Source organism: Bos javanicus, chromosome 6 (genome assembly GCF_032452875.1).
Source record: "Bos javanicus breed banteng chromosome 6, ARS-OSU_banteng_1.0, whole genome shotgun sequence".
Taxonomy (NCBI): domain Eukaryota; kingdom Metazoa; phylum Chordata; class Mammalia; order Artiodactyla; family Bovidae; genus Bos; species Bos javanicus.
The window spans coordinates 36,506,502-36,525,079 of NC_083873.1; the positions used below are offsets into that span (position 1 = coordinate 36,506,502).

At 39.1% G+C, this 18,578-nt stretch overlaps 1 protein-coding gene across 1 annotated transcript in view; it reads right to left on the reverse strand.

The window, feature by feature from the left end:
- The window catches only part of HERC3 (HECT and RLD domain containing E3 ubiquitin protein ligase 3), a 197,541-nt gene that overhangs the window by 178,299 nt on the left and 664 nt on the right, over positions 1–18,578 (reverse strand). The window lies entirely within an intron of this gene.

The window sequence follows — 18,578 nt, forward strand, 5'->3', positions numbered from 1 at the left end:
CAAGGTACATTGAACTAGGTCATTCCATTCCCATAAGATGATTTTGTTAATTATTAATATAACAAGGGAATGGAACAAAGAATGGGATGTTCTGCTATCTTTATATCTTACACTCCTATTTTAAATTTATTTATTTATTTAAAATGAAACAAAGATGAATATTTTTAATGATAAAAGGTACAATTCACAAAAAAGATAGACATTATAAACTATTATACACCTTAACAACAAAGAAACAAAGATACACAAAGCAAAAATAAGAAGAAATATAAGGGAAAAGAAAAACAATATAATCATAGTAAGACATATTAACATCTCTGAGACTATTTTATCAAATGCAGAAAAAATAATAGGAGCACTGTGAATGATGTCATTAATAATTTAAATATAATAGATCTATAATTAATTTATATTCATATCTTACACAAATATATTTTAAATTTTGTATCTCACATGTTATTAGATGTCCATAAGACATTTAGAAAAACTGGCAAAAAGATAAAAATTCTAAATTTCAAAAAGTAGAATTCCTTTTTGTATTTGTGATTCAGTTATACACATATGTTATTTTGAAATTATTTTTCATTATAGGTTATTATAAGATATTGACTATAGTTCCCTGTGCTATACAGTAACTTTTGTTGCTTGTTGCATATCTATTTTTTAAATTAGAAACCTAGCATTCTATTCATGTTAAGTCAAACAAGTGGAATCAAAATGTCATAAATTTTTAGTTAGGCAAAAATTCTTAAATATTCTTAAAAATATATATTATACGTATTATTTATATGTATGTATACAAAAGCTTTTCTACAACACTTGATAAAGGCTTGAGAAAGAACATAAAAAAAAGAGATGAATAAATTGGAAAACAAAACTAAATGAAATGGGAGCACTGAATATGAAATAGAAAACAAACTAGATAAAAGTAAAAGATCCTCATACAGTCCAGTTATTTTTAAACATGGCTGCTCATTAGAAACATATCTGAACCTCTGGCCAAAAAAAAAAAAAAAAAGCAATACTTGGACATTTGTATTTTTCAAAAAATTTCAAGCTAATTCTGATATACATCTGGATTTTAAAAAGTGATTACAGGATTTTCTATTAAATGGTAGTTTTGGTGATATAGACGTCTACAATTTTTCTGTTGACCAATCATTATACAATGGTATTAAGTGAGTGAAAGTGAGAAAGTGAAGTTGCTCAGTTGTGTCCAACTCTTTGCGACCCTATGGGCTGTAGCATACTAGGCTCCTCTGTCTATGGGATTTTCCAGGCAAGAATACTGGAGTGGGTTGCCATTTCCTTCTCCAGGGGATCTTCCAGACCCAGGGATCGAACGTGGGTCTCCCACATTGTAAGCAGATGCTTTACTGTCTGAGCCAACAGGGGAGAGACATTAAGTGAGTAATAATTACATAATCGCAATAGTAAAAGATGTTTATCAGTTTTCACAATCAATAGCCAGATAAAAAATTAAAGATAATTACAGCTGCAAGCCATAATGGAAGCATGATTAACCTAACAATGTAAAATAATTAGATACATTCTGGGGAGTCAGGCAGAGTGATGTGTTAAGTGGAAATGCATACATACATGTTTTCATCTGCTCAGCCAGTCTGTCTTTCAGTTGGTGCATTTAATTCATTTATATTTAAGGTAATCATTGATATGTATGACCCTACTACCATTTTCTTAATTGTTTGGGGTTTACTTTCTGTAGGTGGGGCTTTTCCTTCTCTTCTTCTCTGCCTAGAGAATTCCTTTAGCATTTGTTGTAAAGCTCATTTGGCGGTGCTGATTTCCTTTAACTTTTGCTCCCCTGGAAAGCTTTTGATTTCTCCATCAAATCTGAAGGGAAGTCTTGCTGGGTAGAATATTCTTGTTTGTAGGTTCTTTCCTTTCATCATTTTAAATATATCATGTCATTCCCTTCTGGCTTGTAGAGTTTCTATTGAGAAATCAGCAGATAGCCTGATGGGAGTTCCCTTGTATGTTATTTGCTGTTTTTCACTTGTTACTTTTAATATTTTATCTCTGTATTTAATTTTTGTCAGTTTGATTACTATGTGTCTTGATGTGCTCCTCCCTGGGTTTATCCTGCCTGGGACTCTGTGCTTCCTGGACTTGGTTGACTATTTCCTTTCCCATGTTAGGGAAGTTTTCAGCTATTATCTCTTCAAATATTTTCTCAGGTCCTTTCTCTCTCTATTTTCCTTCTGGGACCCCTAAAGTGCAAATGTTCATACATTTAGTGTTGTCCCAGAGGTCTCTTAGGCTGTCTTTATTTCTTTTCATTCTTTTTTCTATATTCTGTTCTGTGGCAATGATTTCCACCATTCTGTCCTCCAGGTCATTTATTCGTTCTTCTCCCTCAGTTATTCTGCTAAGAATTCCTTCTAGTGTATTATTCATCTCAGTTTGTTCTTTAATTCTTTTAGGTCTTTGGTAACCATTTCTTGTATCTTCTCAATCTTTGCCGCCATTCTTTTTTTGAGATCCTGAAACAAATTCACTATCATTATTCTGAATTCTTTTTCTGGAAGGTTGCCTATCTCCATTTCATTTAGTTCTTTTTCTGGGGTTTTATCTTGCCCTTTCATCTGGGATATAACTTTCTGCTTTTTCATGCTGATTAACTTTCTGTAATGTGGTTTTGTTTAGTTGATGTGGGATTGTGGTTCTTCTTGCTTCTTCTGTCTGCCTTCTGGTGGAGGAGGCTAAGCTGCTTGTGTAAGCTTCTCGATGGGAGGGACTGGTGGTGGGAAAACCTGGGTCTTGCTCTGGTGGGCAGGGCCTTGCTCAATAAAGCTTTAACCCAATTATCTGGTGTGGTTCGATCCCTACCTGGTATAGTTTTTTTGCCTGAGGCGACCCAGTCCTCTAAGGTCAGGTTAATGGCAAGCTTCAGGAGGATTTTCATCAAAGGGGAACTTTGCAGACAGCTGCTGCCATTCGCTCCCTGCCCCACCCTGCCCCCCATCGTACCTGTGGTGAGTCTCTGCCAACCCCCACCCCCAAAGGAGATCCTCCAACAGGAGATCCTCCAACACTAACAGGTAGTGTTTGTTCCATTTCCTATTGAGTCGCTGCTCCTTTCCTCTGAGTCTTGGTGTGTCCAAGGTTTTGTTTGTGCCCTCCAAGGCTGGAGTCTGTTTCCCCCATTCCTGTGGGAGTCTCATAATCAAATCCTGCTGGTCTTCAAGGTCAGATTTCCTAGGGATTCCCAGGCCCTTTGTCGGGTCCCCAAGCTGGGAAGCCTGATGTGGGGTTGCAAACCTTCACAATATTGGGAGAACGTCTTTGTTATTATTGTTCTCCAATTTGTGGGTCACCCACTTGGCAAGTATGAGATTTGATTTTATCATGGTAGTGCCCCTCCTACCATCTCATTGCAACTTCTTCTTTGTCTTTGGATGTGGGGTATCTTTTTTGGTAGGTTTCAGTGTCCTGTTGATGGTTGTTCAACAGCTAGTCATGCTTTTGGTGCTCTTGCAGAGGAGATGAGCGCACATCCTTCTACTCTGCCATCTCGAACCTATATCTTACACTCTAACATGAGAAAGACTTGCATTCTTTCTAGTTTGCAATATCACTGTAAGAGATTGGAGGGCATTCACTCTCAATGTGCCAAATGAGAAAGTTTAAGCTGTAATTGAATGTCATGACTTCAATTATCTTGCAGAAAAATAGTGGCTCAGCCAAGACAACAGCGCTTGACCTTGGGTGCATCTCTTTTTTGTTTACTTCTCATAAATCGGGTGACAAATGGCCAAAAATCTCTGTTCATATCTTTGAAAGGGTTTAACAATGAGGGAGAGAAGCCTTGCAATCAGAAAATTAGGGAATGAGTGCAGAAAATAGATGTTGGATACCAAAGAATATTTTGAGTAAAAATAAAAGATCTTTTCCCTTAAGGGAAAAAATATTTCTAATTTATACCTGTCTCAGGATTCTAAACTTTCATTTACTATCATATACAAAAAATACATATGAAAAGAATGAGCAGATGAGCCACAGACTGGGGGAAAATATTTACAAAAGACATATTCGATAGTGGACTGTTATCTAAAATTTTTAAAGAATTCTTAGAGCTCAACAACTCAATTTAAAATGAACAACTCAATTTAAAAATGAGCAAAAGATCCCAACAGATATCTCACCAAAGGTGACATATAGATGGCAAAAAACATGAAAAGATGCTCCACTTCATATATCATTCAGTTCAGTTCAGTCGCTCAGTCGTGTCCGACTCTTTGCAACCCCATGAATCACAGCACGCCAGGCCTCCCTGTCCATCACCAACTCCCAGATTAGGGAATTGCAAATTAAAATAATGAGATACTACTACATACTTCTTAGAATGGCAAAAATCAAAAACATTGACAACACCAGATACTAACAAGGATGTAAAGTAATGAGAACTCTCATTCACTGCTGGTGGGAATGCAAAATGACACAGCCACTTTAGAAAACAGTTTGGCAATCTCTTACAAAACTAAATATATTCTTACCATATGATCCAGCAATCACATTCCTTGGTATTTACCCAAATGAGTTAAAAACTTATGTCCACAAAAAAACTTGCACAAGAATGTTTACAGAAGCTCTATTCATAATTGCCAAAACTTGGAAGCTACCAAGATGACCTTCAGTAAGTGAATGGATAAATAAACCATGGTACATCCAGAAAATAAAATATTTTTCAATATTTTATTGAAAAATATTGTAAAAAGAAATGAGCTATCAGTGCATAAAAATAAAACCTTAAATGCATACTGCTAAGTGAAAGATGTCAATTTGAAAAGGCTACATACTATGATTCCAACTATATGACATTCAGGAAAAGGCAAAACTATAGAGACATTAAAAAAAAATTCAGAGGTTGCCAGGGGCTTTGGGGAAGGATTAGCAAGTGAAGCACAGGTGATTTTTAGGGCAGTGAAAATACTTTGTGTGATACTATTAATATAATGGTAGATACTTGTCATTACACATTTGTCCAAATGAGTCGGTCACGACTGAGCAACTAAGCACACACACATGAAATGTACACCAACAGTGAATCCTATTAAAAACTATGGATTTGGGGTGATAATAATGTGTCAATGCAGGTTCATTGATTCCAATAAATGTGCTACTCTGGTAGGGGATGGTGATAGTGGAGGAGGCTGTGTATGCTTTTTGGGGAGGTGATACATAGGAACTCTCTGTACTTAGCACTCAATTTTACTGTGAACTTAAAAGTACTCTAAAAAATTGATCTATTAATTAAATATATATACTAACTGTATTGTTTATATATATATATTATATATTTTTACATTAAAAGAATATTTTGGCAACACTGAATTGAAAAAAGAAAAGACTGGAGGCAGGACCTGTTGAAAACTAGGACAGAAGTCATGAGGACCTAGATTAAGGGATGCAAATGATAGGAACTGGTGACCGATTGCATGTGGGTGGTACGGAAGGGAGAAGCATGGGATGACTGCAGTTCTGGGGCCCAGGTGATGCAGGGGGTGTTGGTATCATTTACTAAGTTTAGCAAAGAGGAGGGAGAGTTGTCGGGGGAGTGAGATATTAACTTTAAGAGGATCATTCTGTCTGATTTAATCACCTTATATAACATTTTTCAGTTTATGAGTTCTATTAATATAAGTTGGTGAGTAAATTATGTTTCGATGAGTCTGTTACATTAAAAGAAAATATCCTCAGAGACAAGTCTAAACACTGTTTTAAAATGTGGAAAGAAAGCAAGAAGAAACCAGAGCAGAATGAATCCCAAGGCTGTGTGTGCCTCGGGTGCTGGCAGGCCACATGGTAAGTGTCTGGTGGGAAGTTCAATGTTGGGCTATGAGTCATCCAGAGATGCCCGACAGGCGAGAAAACCAGGAAAAGCAGGCTTTCGAAAACTTGGAATTGTGACCACAGTTTACATAAAAATACTTTTATTTTAATTTAATCATGATTCTAGTAAAAGCATCATATTTTTCATAGGCAATAAGTCTTTCATGTGGGCTGTGTTGCTGGAGAGTCAAATAATTCCCAAATCTCTTCAACCATGGAAAATATAGCTTCCTACAGTCACAGTGAAGATTCTTAGAGCCAGTTCCCATCTTGCTCAACCTAAATACAGGCAAAGGCTTCTTTTAAGGTTCATTACTATTTACATAATTGACTATTTGATTTATACAATCTGAAGATTGTCAGGAAACACACATAGCATAAAACATCTATTGATTATCATTTTAAGAATCACTTCAGCTGTTTTCTAAGACTCCAAAAAGCACCAATAAATATGGATAACACAAAAGCCATATAAGGTCATATATTTCAAGCTTATAAAGTTGCTGCCTTAATTTTTCTTCATCCTTTTCTAGGATTACAAGGCTTTTCAAATCATGTTAATACCATGAAAAACTCTATTCATAATTTTCAGTTAACAAATTGGAAGGGCAAAGATGATGCTGTTAAAGTGCTGCCCTCAATACACCAGCAAATTTGGAAAACTCAGCAGTGGCCACAGGACTGGAAAAGGCAAGTTTTCATTCCAGTCCCAAAGAAAGGCAATGCCAAAGAATACTCAGGCTTCCATATAATTCTGTTGACTTCACATGCTAGCAAGGTAATGCTCAAAATCCTTCAAGATAGATAGGCTTCAGCAGTACATAAAATGAGAACTTCCAGATGTTCAAGCTGGATTTAGAAAAGGCAGAGGAACCAGAGATAAAACTGCCAACATCCTTTGAATCACAGAGAAAGCAAGGGAATTTCAGAAAAACATCCATTTCTGCTTCACTGACTACACTAAAGCCTTTGACTGCGTGAATCACAACAAACTGGTAAATTCTTAAAGAGATGGGAATACCAAACCACCTTACCTGTCTCCTGAGAAACCTAAATGCAGGTCAAGAAGCAACAATTAGAACCTTACATGGAACAACGAACTGGTTCAAAATTGGGAAAGGAGTATGTCAAGGCTATATATTGTCATCCTATTTATTTAACTTATATGCGGAGTACATCGAAGAAGGCAATGGCACCCCACTCCAGTATTCTTGCCTGGAGAATCCCAGGGACAGAGGAGCCTAGTGGGCTGCCATCTGTGGGGTCGCACAAAGTCGGACACGACTGAAGCAACTTAGCAGCAGCAGCAGGAGACTTTTGAAAGAAAAAAATTCTTCTTGATATTATGTAAAAAACCCTTTCAGGAGCTGGCTTAGAAGAGGGAACCTATAAGGCCTCATTGGGAGCAACCTGGAAAGCTTTTTCCTACCAACTAACCCCACTACCACCTCCAAAAAAAAAACTCTCAAGAAAACCTGTTAGAGTCATAAAAGATACACATCAGGTATTTACAGTGTTTAAGATCATTGTAGAGCAGGGTTCTTGGCCTTAGCACTATTGACCTTTAGGTTGAGATAATTCTTTGTTGTGAGGGACTATGCTGTGCATAAGATGTAAGATGTTTAGCAGCATTCCTGGACTCTACCCAGTACACCACCTCAGCTGTAACAAAGATGTCTCCAGAACATTGCCAAGTGTCCTCTGGAGGCCAAAATCATCCCAGTTTGAGAATCAGTGTTCGAAATTTTTGCTACTGAAAGTGTGATCTGAAAGTCAGTAGCATCATCTAGAAGCTTTTAAGACATGAGGATTTCAAACTTCCTATTCAATATGATCTCAGCCATACTGAATCAGGATTTGCATTTTAACAAGATACCCAGGTGACTCATATGCACATTCAAGTTTGAAAAGTGCTGTCAGATGATATGGATCATATGTATCCAGGAGCAGGAAGGAAATGGGGAAGAAAGGAGTGGGAGGAGGTATACAGAAAGAGGGAGACAAGGAGTAAAGAAAAGATAAAAAAGCTAAGACACGTAGTTAAAATTGAAAACACTATAGAACTTTAAAATCAAACATAAAAGTAGGTGGAACAAAGAGGAATTTTAGGGCAGTGGAGAAACTCTGTATGATACCACAGTGGTGTGAACACGCCATTATGCGTGTCTGTGTGCTCAGCTGCTCAGTGTCATTCAACTCTTCGTGACCCCATGGACTGAATTCCGCCAGGCTCCTCTGTCCACAGGATTTTTTAGGCAAGAATACTGGAATGGGCTGCCATTTCCTTCTCCAGGGATCCTTCCAATCCAGGGATCAAACCCACATCTCCTACATTTCCTGCACTGGCAGGCGGATTCTTTACCACTGAGCCACCTGGGAAGCGTACATGCCACTATACATTTGCCCGGATCCACAGACTGTACAACACCAAGAGTGAATCCTAAGGTAAACTATGGACTTTGGGTGATAATGATGTGTCAGTGAATCTTTTGAAAAGTAGTAAGTCAAGCATAAATAATTTTTCTTTCTGTGAACATTTTAACACAGTTGCCAATGAGAAAGAAACAGGAAGTTTCTAAACCTGAATTTTAAAGGAGAAAAATTAAAAAACAAGGAATTTAGGACTATATTCAGTTAACCACACTTTTAAAATATCTGAGGCATGGATTCAAACAGTGACTATGAAGATCAAAGTGAGTGAATGCCAGAGAATTTATGAAGAAACAAACCGTAAGAACTAGGGACCAGTTGGGTATGAAAGAAGCAACACAGACTTCTGGTTGGGTTGCATGATCCAGAAGCAAACCTTAGGAAGTGGCTAGGGTCCATACTATGAATGCTACAAAATTACTTGCTGAGGCCTCAGGTGACATCAGTTTTGCCTCCTTTGATTCCTCCAATTTTTATCTATAAAATCAGAATTTTGCATGTACCATATCCTCCCCATTCCTTAATGCTCTACTTTGAACCTTTGCAGAAAGAAAACTTCCCAAATGGTTTTTCCTAACTATGACAGCTCTTGTCAAGAGGATGACAGTTTCCACAAATGCTTCCTAGTCCTCATACTCCTCATTGTTTTTCATAGCTTTGATCAGGGGTAAGCAAATATTTTCTGTAAAGGGCCAGAGAGTCAATACTTTAGGCTTTGTGGTTGATTGTTTCTGTTGGAACTGTGACCTTGAAGAATGAAAGCAGCCACAGACAACATGTAAACAAATGATAGTAGCTGGGTTCTAATAAAACTTCTTTATTTACGAAAATAGTTGTGGGCTCAATTTGGCCCTCAAGCCATAGTTTTCAACCTCTGACCTACATTGTTCTTTGCATTTTTAACTCATTCCTGATAAAAATTTTAATAACTATCATATATTGAGTACAAAGTGTCAGGTCCTATTCTAAGTGATTTACATATATTATTATGTTATATTCTTATATCAACACTCTGCCATAGTTTATCACTCAGGATTCAGGATGGGAAAAATAAATTATTCTAGGTATTTCCAATATAAAGGAATTTAATATAGTGAAATCCATGCTTATAAATTCATTTGAAGAGCAGGAAAAGCAGAAATAGGGGGCTTGCTCTGAGGTTTGGCATTAAGGTCACGCCCTCATAGCTGTGATCCGGAGCGCAGAAAACTCTGCTGCTACCACTGCTATTGCTGCCACAGCTGTCTCATATTTGAGATCTGTTCAGAGAGAAACATGGAGTCAGCCCAGGCAAAGCCCATGCAACCCACCTGTCAGCACTCCCTTCTGCAGGCAGCTTGCTTCTGCTCTGTTTCAAATCTCATGTGTGTGCACATCCACAAGCCTAGTTGCAAGAGTCTGTAAAGTGTACTTTTATTTTTTGGAAAATGTACCTTTAGCTTTCCAATTTCTCCAACTAGAAGGAGGGTGAAAAGGAGGTAGGGAGGGCCCAAGTACCCAGCACAGATGGGCACTACCACTATTCCTATTTAAAGCCAAGTTGGAAAGAACTTTCTGCCATTTTTCCTTGACTTCCTTTATTCTAAGTAGATAAATTATTATGAGAAATTGCTTATCTGGTCACTTTCTCTTTGATACATTTGTTTTAATGACCTCTTACTTTTTAAATATTTCAAAATATGTATAAAAAGAATATTTTAAAGAACAAAATAGTCCTGATGAGACTTTAAGAAATACTATTCTGCTTTTCACATGTTTGCATTCCCTACTTATGCTGAACTTTTAAGCTGAAGATCAAATCTGGACATTTTTTTAATCAGTTTTGAAATCTGATGCTTATATATACAAGCTGTTAAAATGTATTTTAACATTTAGCCCTTCAATATCCCTGATGGCTCAGACGGTAAAGAGTCTGCCTGCAGTGCAGGAGACCAGGGTTTAATCCCTGGCAGGGTAAAATCCCCTGGAGAAGGAAATGGCAACCCACTCCAATATCCTTGCCTGGAAAATTCCATGGATGGAGGAGCCTGGCAGGCTACAGCCCATGGGGTCTCAAAGAGTCGGACATACTGAGCAACTTCACTTTCTTCAATATCAACTCAAATCCATATCATTCATTCTTATCTGAGTTGCTGTATAGTCTTGATGGTTGTTGTTGTTGTTTGTTGTTATTCAGTTGTAGATCAGATCAGATCAGTAACTCAGTCGTGTCCGACACTTTGCGACCCCATGAATCGCACCACGCCAGGCCTCCCTGTCCATCACCAACTCCCGGAGTTCACTCAGACTCACATCCATTGAGTCAGTGATGCCATCCAGCCATCTCATCCTCTGTCGTCCCCTTCTCCTCCTGCCCCCAATCCCTCCCAGCATCAGAGTCTTTTCCAATGAGTCAACTCTTCGCATGAGGTGGCCAAAGTACTGGAGTTTCAGCTTTAGCATCATTCCTTCCAAAGAAATACCAGGGCTGATCTCTTTCAGAATGGACTGGTTGGATCTCCTTGCAGTCCAAGGGACTCTCAAGAGTCTTCTCCAACACCACAGTTCAAAAGCATCAATTCTTCAGTACTCAGCTTTCTTCACAGTCCAACTCTCACATCCATACATGACCACTGGAAAAACCATAGCCTTGACTAGACGAACCTTTGTTGGCAAAGTAATGTCTCTGCTTTTGAATATGCTGTCTAGGTTGGTCATAACTTTCCTTCCAAGGAGTAAGCGTCTTCTAATTTCATGGCTGCAGTCACCATATGTTGTGATTTTGGAGCCCAGAAAAATAAAGTCTGACACTGCTTCCACTGTTTCCCCATCTATTTCCCATGAAGTGGTGGGACCAGATGCCATGATCTTCGTTTTCTGAATGTTGAGCTTTAAGCCAACTTTTTCACTCTCCACTTTCACCTTCATCAAGAGGCTTTTGAGTTCCTCTTCACTTTCTGCCATAAGGGTGGTGGCATCTGCATATCTGAGGTTATTGATATTTCTCCCGGCAATTTTGATTCCAGCTTGTGTTTCTTCCAGTCCAGCGTTTCTCATGATGTACTCCGCATATAAGTTAAATAAACAGGGTGACAATATACAGCCTTGACGTACTCCTTTTCCTATTTGGAACCAGTCTTTCTCCATGTCCTGTTCTAACTGCTGCTTCCTGACCTGCATACAAATTTCTCAAGAGGCAGATCAGGTGGTCTGGTATTCCCATCTCTTTCAGAATTTTCCACAGTTGATTGGGATCCACACAGTCAAAGGCTTTGGCATAGTCAATAAAGCAGAAATAGATGCTTTTCTGGAACTCTCTTGCTTTTTCCATGATCCAGCGGATGTTGGCAATTTGATCTCTGGTTCCTCTGCCTTTTCTAAAACCAGCTTGAACATCAGGAAGTTCACGGTTCACGTATTGCTGAAGCCTGGCTTGGAGAATTTTTTTTTTTGGCTTGGACAATTTTGAGCATTACTTTACTAGCGTGTGAGATGAGTGCAATTGTGCGGTAGTTTGAGCATTCTTTGGCATTGCCTTTCTTTGGGATTGGAATGAATACTGACCTTTTCCAGTCCCGTGGCCACTGCTGAGTTTTCCAAATTTGCTGCATGTTGAGTGCAGCACTTTCACAGCATCATTTTTCAGGATTTGGAATAGCTCAACTGGAATTCTATCACCTCCACTAGCTTTGTTCGTAGTGATGCTTTCTAAGGCCCACTTGACTTCACATTCCAGGATGTCTGGCTCTAGGTCAGTGATCACACCATCGTGATTATCTGGGTCATGAAGATCTTTTTTGTACAGTCCTTCTGTGTATTCTTGCCATCTCTTCCTAATATCTTCTGCTTCTGTTAGGTCCATACCATTTCTGTCCTGTATTGAGCCCATCTTTGCATGAAATGTTCCTTTGGTATCTCTGATTTTCTTGAAGAGATCTCTAGTCTTACCCATTCTGTTGTTTTCCTCTATTTCTTTGCATTGATCGCTGAAGAAGGCTTTCTTATCTCTTCTTGCTATTCTTTGGAACTCTGCATTCAGATGTTTATATCTTTCCTTTTCTCCTTTGCTTTTCACTTCTCTTCTTTTCACAGCTATTTGTAAGGCCTCCCCAGACAGCCATTTTGCTTTTTTGCATTTCTTTTCCATGGGTATGGTCTTGATCCCTGTCTCCTGTACAATGTCACGAACCTCATTCCATAGTTCATCAGGCACTCTATCTATCAGATCGAGGCCCTTAAATCTATTTCTCACTTCCACTGTATAATCATAAGGGATTTGATTTAGGTCATACCTGAATGGTCTAGTGGTTTTCCCTACTTTCCTCAATTTAAGTCTGAATTTGGCAATAAGGAGTTCATGGTCTGAGCCACAGTCAGCTCCTGGTCTTGTTTTTGCTGACTGTATAGAGCTTCTTCATCTTTAGCTGCAAAGAATATAATCAATCTGATTTCAGTGTTGACCATCTGGTGATGTCCATGTATAGAGTCTTCTCTTGTGTTGTAGGAAGAGGGTGTTTGTTATGACCAGTGCATATTCTTGGCAAAACTCAGTCTTTGCCCTGCTTCATTCCGTATTCCAAGGCCAAATTTGCCTGTTACTCCAGGTGTTTCTTGACTTCCTACTTTTGCATTCCAGTCCCCTAGAATGAAGAGGACATCTTTTTTGGGTGTTAGTTCTAAAAGGTCTTGTAGGTCTTCATAGAACCTGTTCAACTTCAGCTTCTTCAGCGTTACTGGTTGGGGCATAACTTGGATTACTGTGATATTGAATGGTTTGCCTTGGAAACGAACAGTGATCATTCTGTCGTTTTTGAGATTGCATCCAAGTACTGCATTTCAGACTCTTTTCTTGACCATGATGGCTACTCCATTTCTTCTAAGGGATTCCTGCCCACAGTAGTAGATATAATGGTCATCTGAGTTAAATTCACCCATTCCAGTCCATTTTAGTTCACTGATTCCTAGAATGTCAACGTTCACTCTTGCCATCTCTTGTTTGACCACTTCCAATTTGCCTTGATTCATGGACCTGACATTCCAGGTTCCTATGCAATATTGCTCTTTACAGCATCAAACCTTGATTCTATCACCAGTCACATCCACAGCTGGGTATTCTTTTTGCTTTGGCTCCATCCCTTCATTCTTTCTGGAGTTATTTCTCCACTGATCTCCAGTAGCATATTGGGCACCTACTGACCTGGTGAGTTTCTCTTTCAGTATCCTATCATTTTGCCTTTTCATACTGTTCATGGAGTTCTCAAGGCAAGAATACTGAAGTGGTTTGCCATTCCCTTCTCCAGTGGACCACATTCTGTCAGATCTCTCCACCATGACCCGCCCATCTTGGGTTGCCCCATGGGCATGGCTTAGTTTCACTGAGTTAGACAAGGCTGTGGTCCTAGTGTGATTAGATTGACTAGTTTTCTGTGAGTATGGTTTCAGTGTGTTTGCCCTCTGATGCTCTATTGCAACACCTACCGTCTTACTTGGGTTTCTCTTACCTTGGATGTGGGGTATCTCTTCACGGCTGCTCCTGCAAAGCGCAGCCATTGCTCCTTACCTTGGATGAGGGGTATCTCCTCACTGCCGCCCTTCCTGACCTTCAACGTGGGATAGCTCCTCTAGGCTAGATACAACTTTCAGTTGTAAGTTGTACCCAACTCTTGAAACCCCATGAACCACAGCCCACGAGGGTCCTCTGTCCATGGAATTTCCCAGGCAAGAATACTAGAATAGGTTGTCATGCCCTCCTCCAGGGGATCTTTCCAACCCAGGAATAAAACTCGCATGTGCTGCATTGGCAGGTGGATTCTTTACCACTGAGAAAACATGGAAGCTGGTCATACTCATCTCTGCCAGTAACCATCTATATCCTCATTGCAAAATTAAAATTTGTTTTCATGGATTAAGAGAGATTATAAAAGGGGCTAAAATGGGTGTCTCCTTAGACCTAAGTATGTAATTTGATAGTCTATAAAACCCATACTTTACTGATACTCCCTCAGCCCTTCCATCAGGCACAGGTATCACTCCCTCCTTTGTGTACCTGATGCACAATACAAATTCAACAAATGCTGAATAAACACATAAAAATGCATCATGTATAAACCAGGTTTTTTAGTTAACTTTATCCTATGCTATATACTGCCCTTAAGATCATGAACTTTTTAAGTCCATAATTTGGATCATATCTTTCACATTTTTATGCCTCTTCTTTTTACCTCCTATTATAATACTGAGAATACAGAAAGTGCTTAATAAATATTCACTGACTGAATCAATAGTTTTGAAATAAGATACACATCTATAATGATTAACCTCAAATATTAACTGGTAATACTTAGAGTTTAAAACTACTTTATTAAAGAAATAATTCAAAAGAGAAAAAACAATGAAAGAACAATTTAGTAATATCCCAACAACCTAACAACAATCAATAATTGATTTTTATTCTTTTTTTCTATCCCTAAACTCTTGGTTAAAAAAAATAATTGGACTAACAGAAAGAGACTCACAGACTTAGAAAACACATTCATGGTCGCCAGGGCGGGGGCACTTTGGGAAGGTCACGTATACAACTGCTATATTTAAAATGGATATCCAGCAAAAACCTACTGCATAACACATGCAACTCTGCTCAATGTTATGTTCCAGCAGGGATGGGAGCAGGGTTTGTGGGAGAATGGATACATGCATATGTATGGCTGAGTCCCTTCACTGTTCACCTGAAACTATCACAACATTGTTAATCAGCTAAACCCCAATACATAATGTTTCTGGTGTTAAAATAAAACAATAAATATAATTGTACTCATGAATAAAATTAGTATCCTTGTTTTTTTACTTATACTTAATAATCATTTTGGTATTGTGATGAGTTTTTATTTTCAAAAACTGTATTACAGTGTATGCAGAGGATAGCTCCAGCCTCTAGGGCAGTGTGATATTAACTTTTTGTGTCAACTTGACTGGGTCAAGGGCTGCCCAGGTTAGACATTATTTCTGGGTATGTCTGTGAGGTATAGATGAGATTAGTATTTGAATCAGTAGACTCAGGAAAACAGATAGCTCACTGCGATGTGGATGGGCATCATTCAATCCACTGAAGGTCTGAATAGAATAAAAAGAAGGAGGAAGGAGGATTTCCTGCCTTTTGCTTCCTACTTGGCTGCTTGAGCTCGAACATCTGTCTTCTGCCCTTGGACTAGGATTTATACCATCCATTCCTCTGGCCCTCAAGCCTTCAGGGATTCCGAATGGATTTCACCACTGGCTTTCCTGGGTCTCTCAGTTTCCATAATCATGTGAGCCAATTCCTCATAATAAACTCTTCCCTGTATACACACACACATACACACACACAACAGAATCAATTTCTGTTTCTCTGGAGAACTCTGACAGTATCTGCTACATAGTGGGCACTCAATAAACTAATAATTGAAAGGCAAATATTAATTACATTTCTAAAATATTTATAATTTTATAGGTGAGAAATGGAAACTTCTTTGATGTTTGAAACTTACATTACTACTGAGGATGAATAATTATGTGTTTATTGATCAACTGTTTTTCTCAATTGTGATTTTTTTCATACTTTTTGTACATTTATCTGTCAGACCCTTGATTTTAATGAACTCATTACAATTGCAACTTACTAATAAAATTTTTGTGACTTTTGTTCCTAAAATGTTTGTTGCTGTTCAGTCGCTCAGTCATGTCCGACCCTTTATTCCTAAACAGATGTCTTCAAATTTAGGAAACAACTGGCAAAATAAAGACAAATTTGTAATCACAGAAATAAAAGTATAAGCGGGAACAAATGTTAGTTCAAATATTGGTTGATGCCATCTAGTGGAAAAGTGATTTTAACTTCTCTCTCTCTCTGAATCAGAGATTCCCAAATATCAATGCCCCAAATTTGGCATTTATGGCACTTTACTAAAATATATACTCTAGCCTCACCTCTGCCTATGTTTTCTAACTCCTTTAATGTATATGATAACCCAAGAGTTGTGTTTCAATATTATCCATATTGTAAAGTATAAATTTGGATTCCCAGTGGTACCCGATACTTTCCTTTTTCATCAGAATTTTCTCCAGCTTCCTCACAATAGGAGATTATGCTGCTCTGATAACATTCTTTAAATGTGTACTCTGGGGCTTCTCTGGTAGCTCAGTGGTAAAGAATCTATCTGCCCATGGGTTTGATCCCTGACCCAGGAAGATCCCCCATGCTGCGGAGCAACTAAGTCTGTGCACCATATCTACTGAGCCTGGGCTCTAGAGCCCGGGAGCTGCAGCTACTGAAGCCCGCATGCCCTAGGGCCCGTGCTCCACGAGAGAAGCCACCGCAATGAGAAGTCTGAGTACCCCAACCAGAGAGTAGCCCCCACTCGCCACAACTAGAGAACAGCTCACACAGCAACGAAGACACGACACAGCCAAAAACAAACAAATGAATAAATATTTTTAAAATGTGTACTCCATGCTAGCCCCTGCGCTAACTGCTTTTCTTGTATTAATATTGCTCTATTTAATTCCCTCAACAACTCTAATAAGGTAAGTAGTATTATTATACTATTTTACAGAGGATAAGATTGAGGCAGGGAATTTCCCAAGGTCACATAGCTAATATGGTACCTGAGTTCAGATCTCTGTGACAGGAATGATCATAGCCACACTAGCAGGAAAAAGCATCAGTGACTTTACAATTCTATACGGTCACCTGTTTTCAGCTTTGTATACTACATGCAGAAATGAGTTAGAGAAATGAGTTAATTATCAAGGGCTGTTTAGGGAAATTTTACAACTTAATATTTACATGGTTTGGACTAATGCTTTACACACTCAGATGTTCTTTAAATACTGGATGTTGATTTGGGGTGTTCTAAATTTGAAGACATTTTCAATATTTTGCTGTCACTCTCCATTTTTCAAATACTAATGTAAGTTAAACTGATCTGCTTTAAACCTTCTATGTGGATGAAAACTGAAACTAACTTATAACTGGTTCAGTTCAGCTCAATTGCTCAGTTGTGTCCAACTCTTTGCGACCCCATGAATCGCAGCACGCCAAGCCTCCCTGCTGCTGCTAAGTCACATCAGTCGTGTCCGACTCTGTGAGACCCCTTAGATGGCAACCCAACAGGCTCCTCTGTCCCTGGGATTCTCCAGGCAAGAATACTGGAGTGGGTTGCCATTTCCTTCCCCAATGCATGAAAGTGAAAAATTAAAGTGAAGTTGCTCAGTCATGTCCAACTCTTAGTGACCCCATGGACTGTAGCCTACCAGGCTCCTCCATCCATGGGATTCTCCAGGCGAGAGTACTGGAGTGGGGTGCCATTGGCCAGGCCTCCCTGTCCATCACCCAAACTCATGTGCATCGAGTTGTTAGAAAACCCAGTTGATCAGAATCTATCAGCCATGTGAGGTGCATTGAAGCTAATGAAGCTGGTTGTAAGCATGGGTGCCTGGCTCTACCCAACAGGGGTCAAGGTTCTGAGCCAGGCCTGAGATCATTCAATGCTGGCAGAAGTCAACCTCTGTGTCCCCATATTTCACCCTAATATCTACAGTTCACTCCTTCCCTAGGTATCAACTAACTACACCTGAAAAATTAATTCCTACTACTGCCCTAGTAGGAAATAATGGGAAGGTAACATAGGGACTTTACAATAGGCCCTCTTAAGGCTACATAGGAGAAGGCAATGGCACCCCACTCCAGTACTCTTGCCTGGAAAATCCCATGGGCGGAGGAGCCTGGTGGGCTACAGTCCATGGGGTCGCTGAGGGTTGGACACGACTGAGCGACTTCACTTTCACTTTTCACTTTCATGCATTGGAGAAGGAAATGGCAACCCACTCCAGTGTTCTTTCCTGGAGAATCCCAGGGGCGGGGGAGCCTGGTGGGCTGCCGTCCATGGGTTGGCAGAGAGTCAGACATGACTGAAGCGACTTAGCAGCAGCAGCAAGGCTACATACCTGACAACTGCCTAGGTTGAAGTCTTCTGAGCATTAGTGAACAAAGAGTATCAAATAATGCAAAGAATTTTCAAAAATAAGAGCGAAAAAGCAAAATAAAAGTTTCTTCACTTTTACATTGCTGAGAGGAAGAGAAATTTGAAAATATAATCTTGTATTTGTGTCTCTATATTCCTCACTCCCACCTCTATCTCTGAGGAACTCCAAGTGTGACTTGGTAAAGCCCGATGACATGAGAAAAGGTTAAATATTTACCAAAAAAGAGGGAAAAGAATGATGAGTAACAAAGAATCTCCTAGTACACTGCACTAGGAAGAATAGAGAAAAATAAAAAT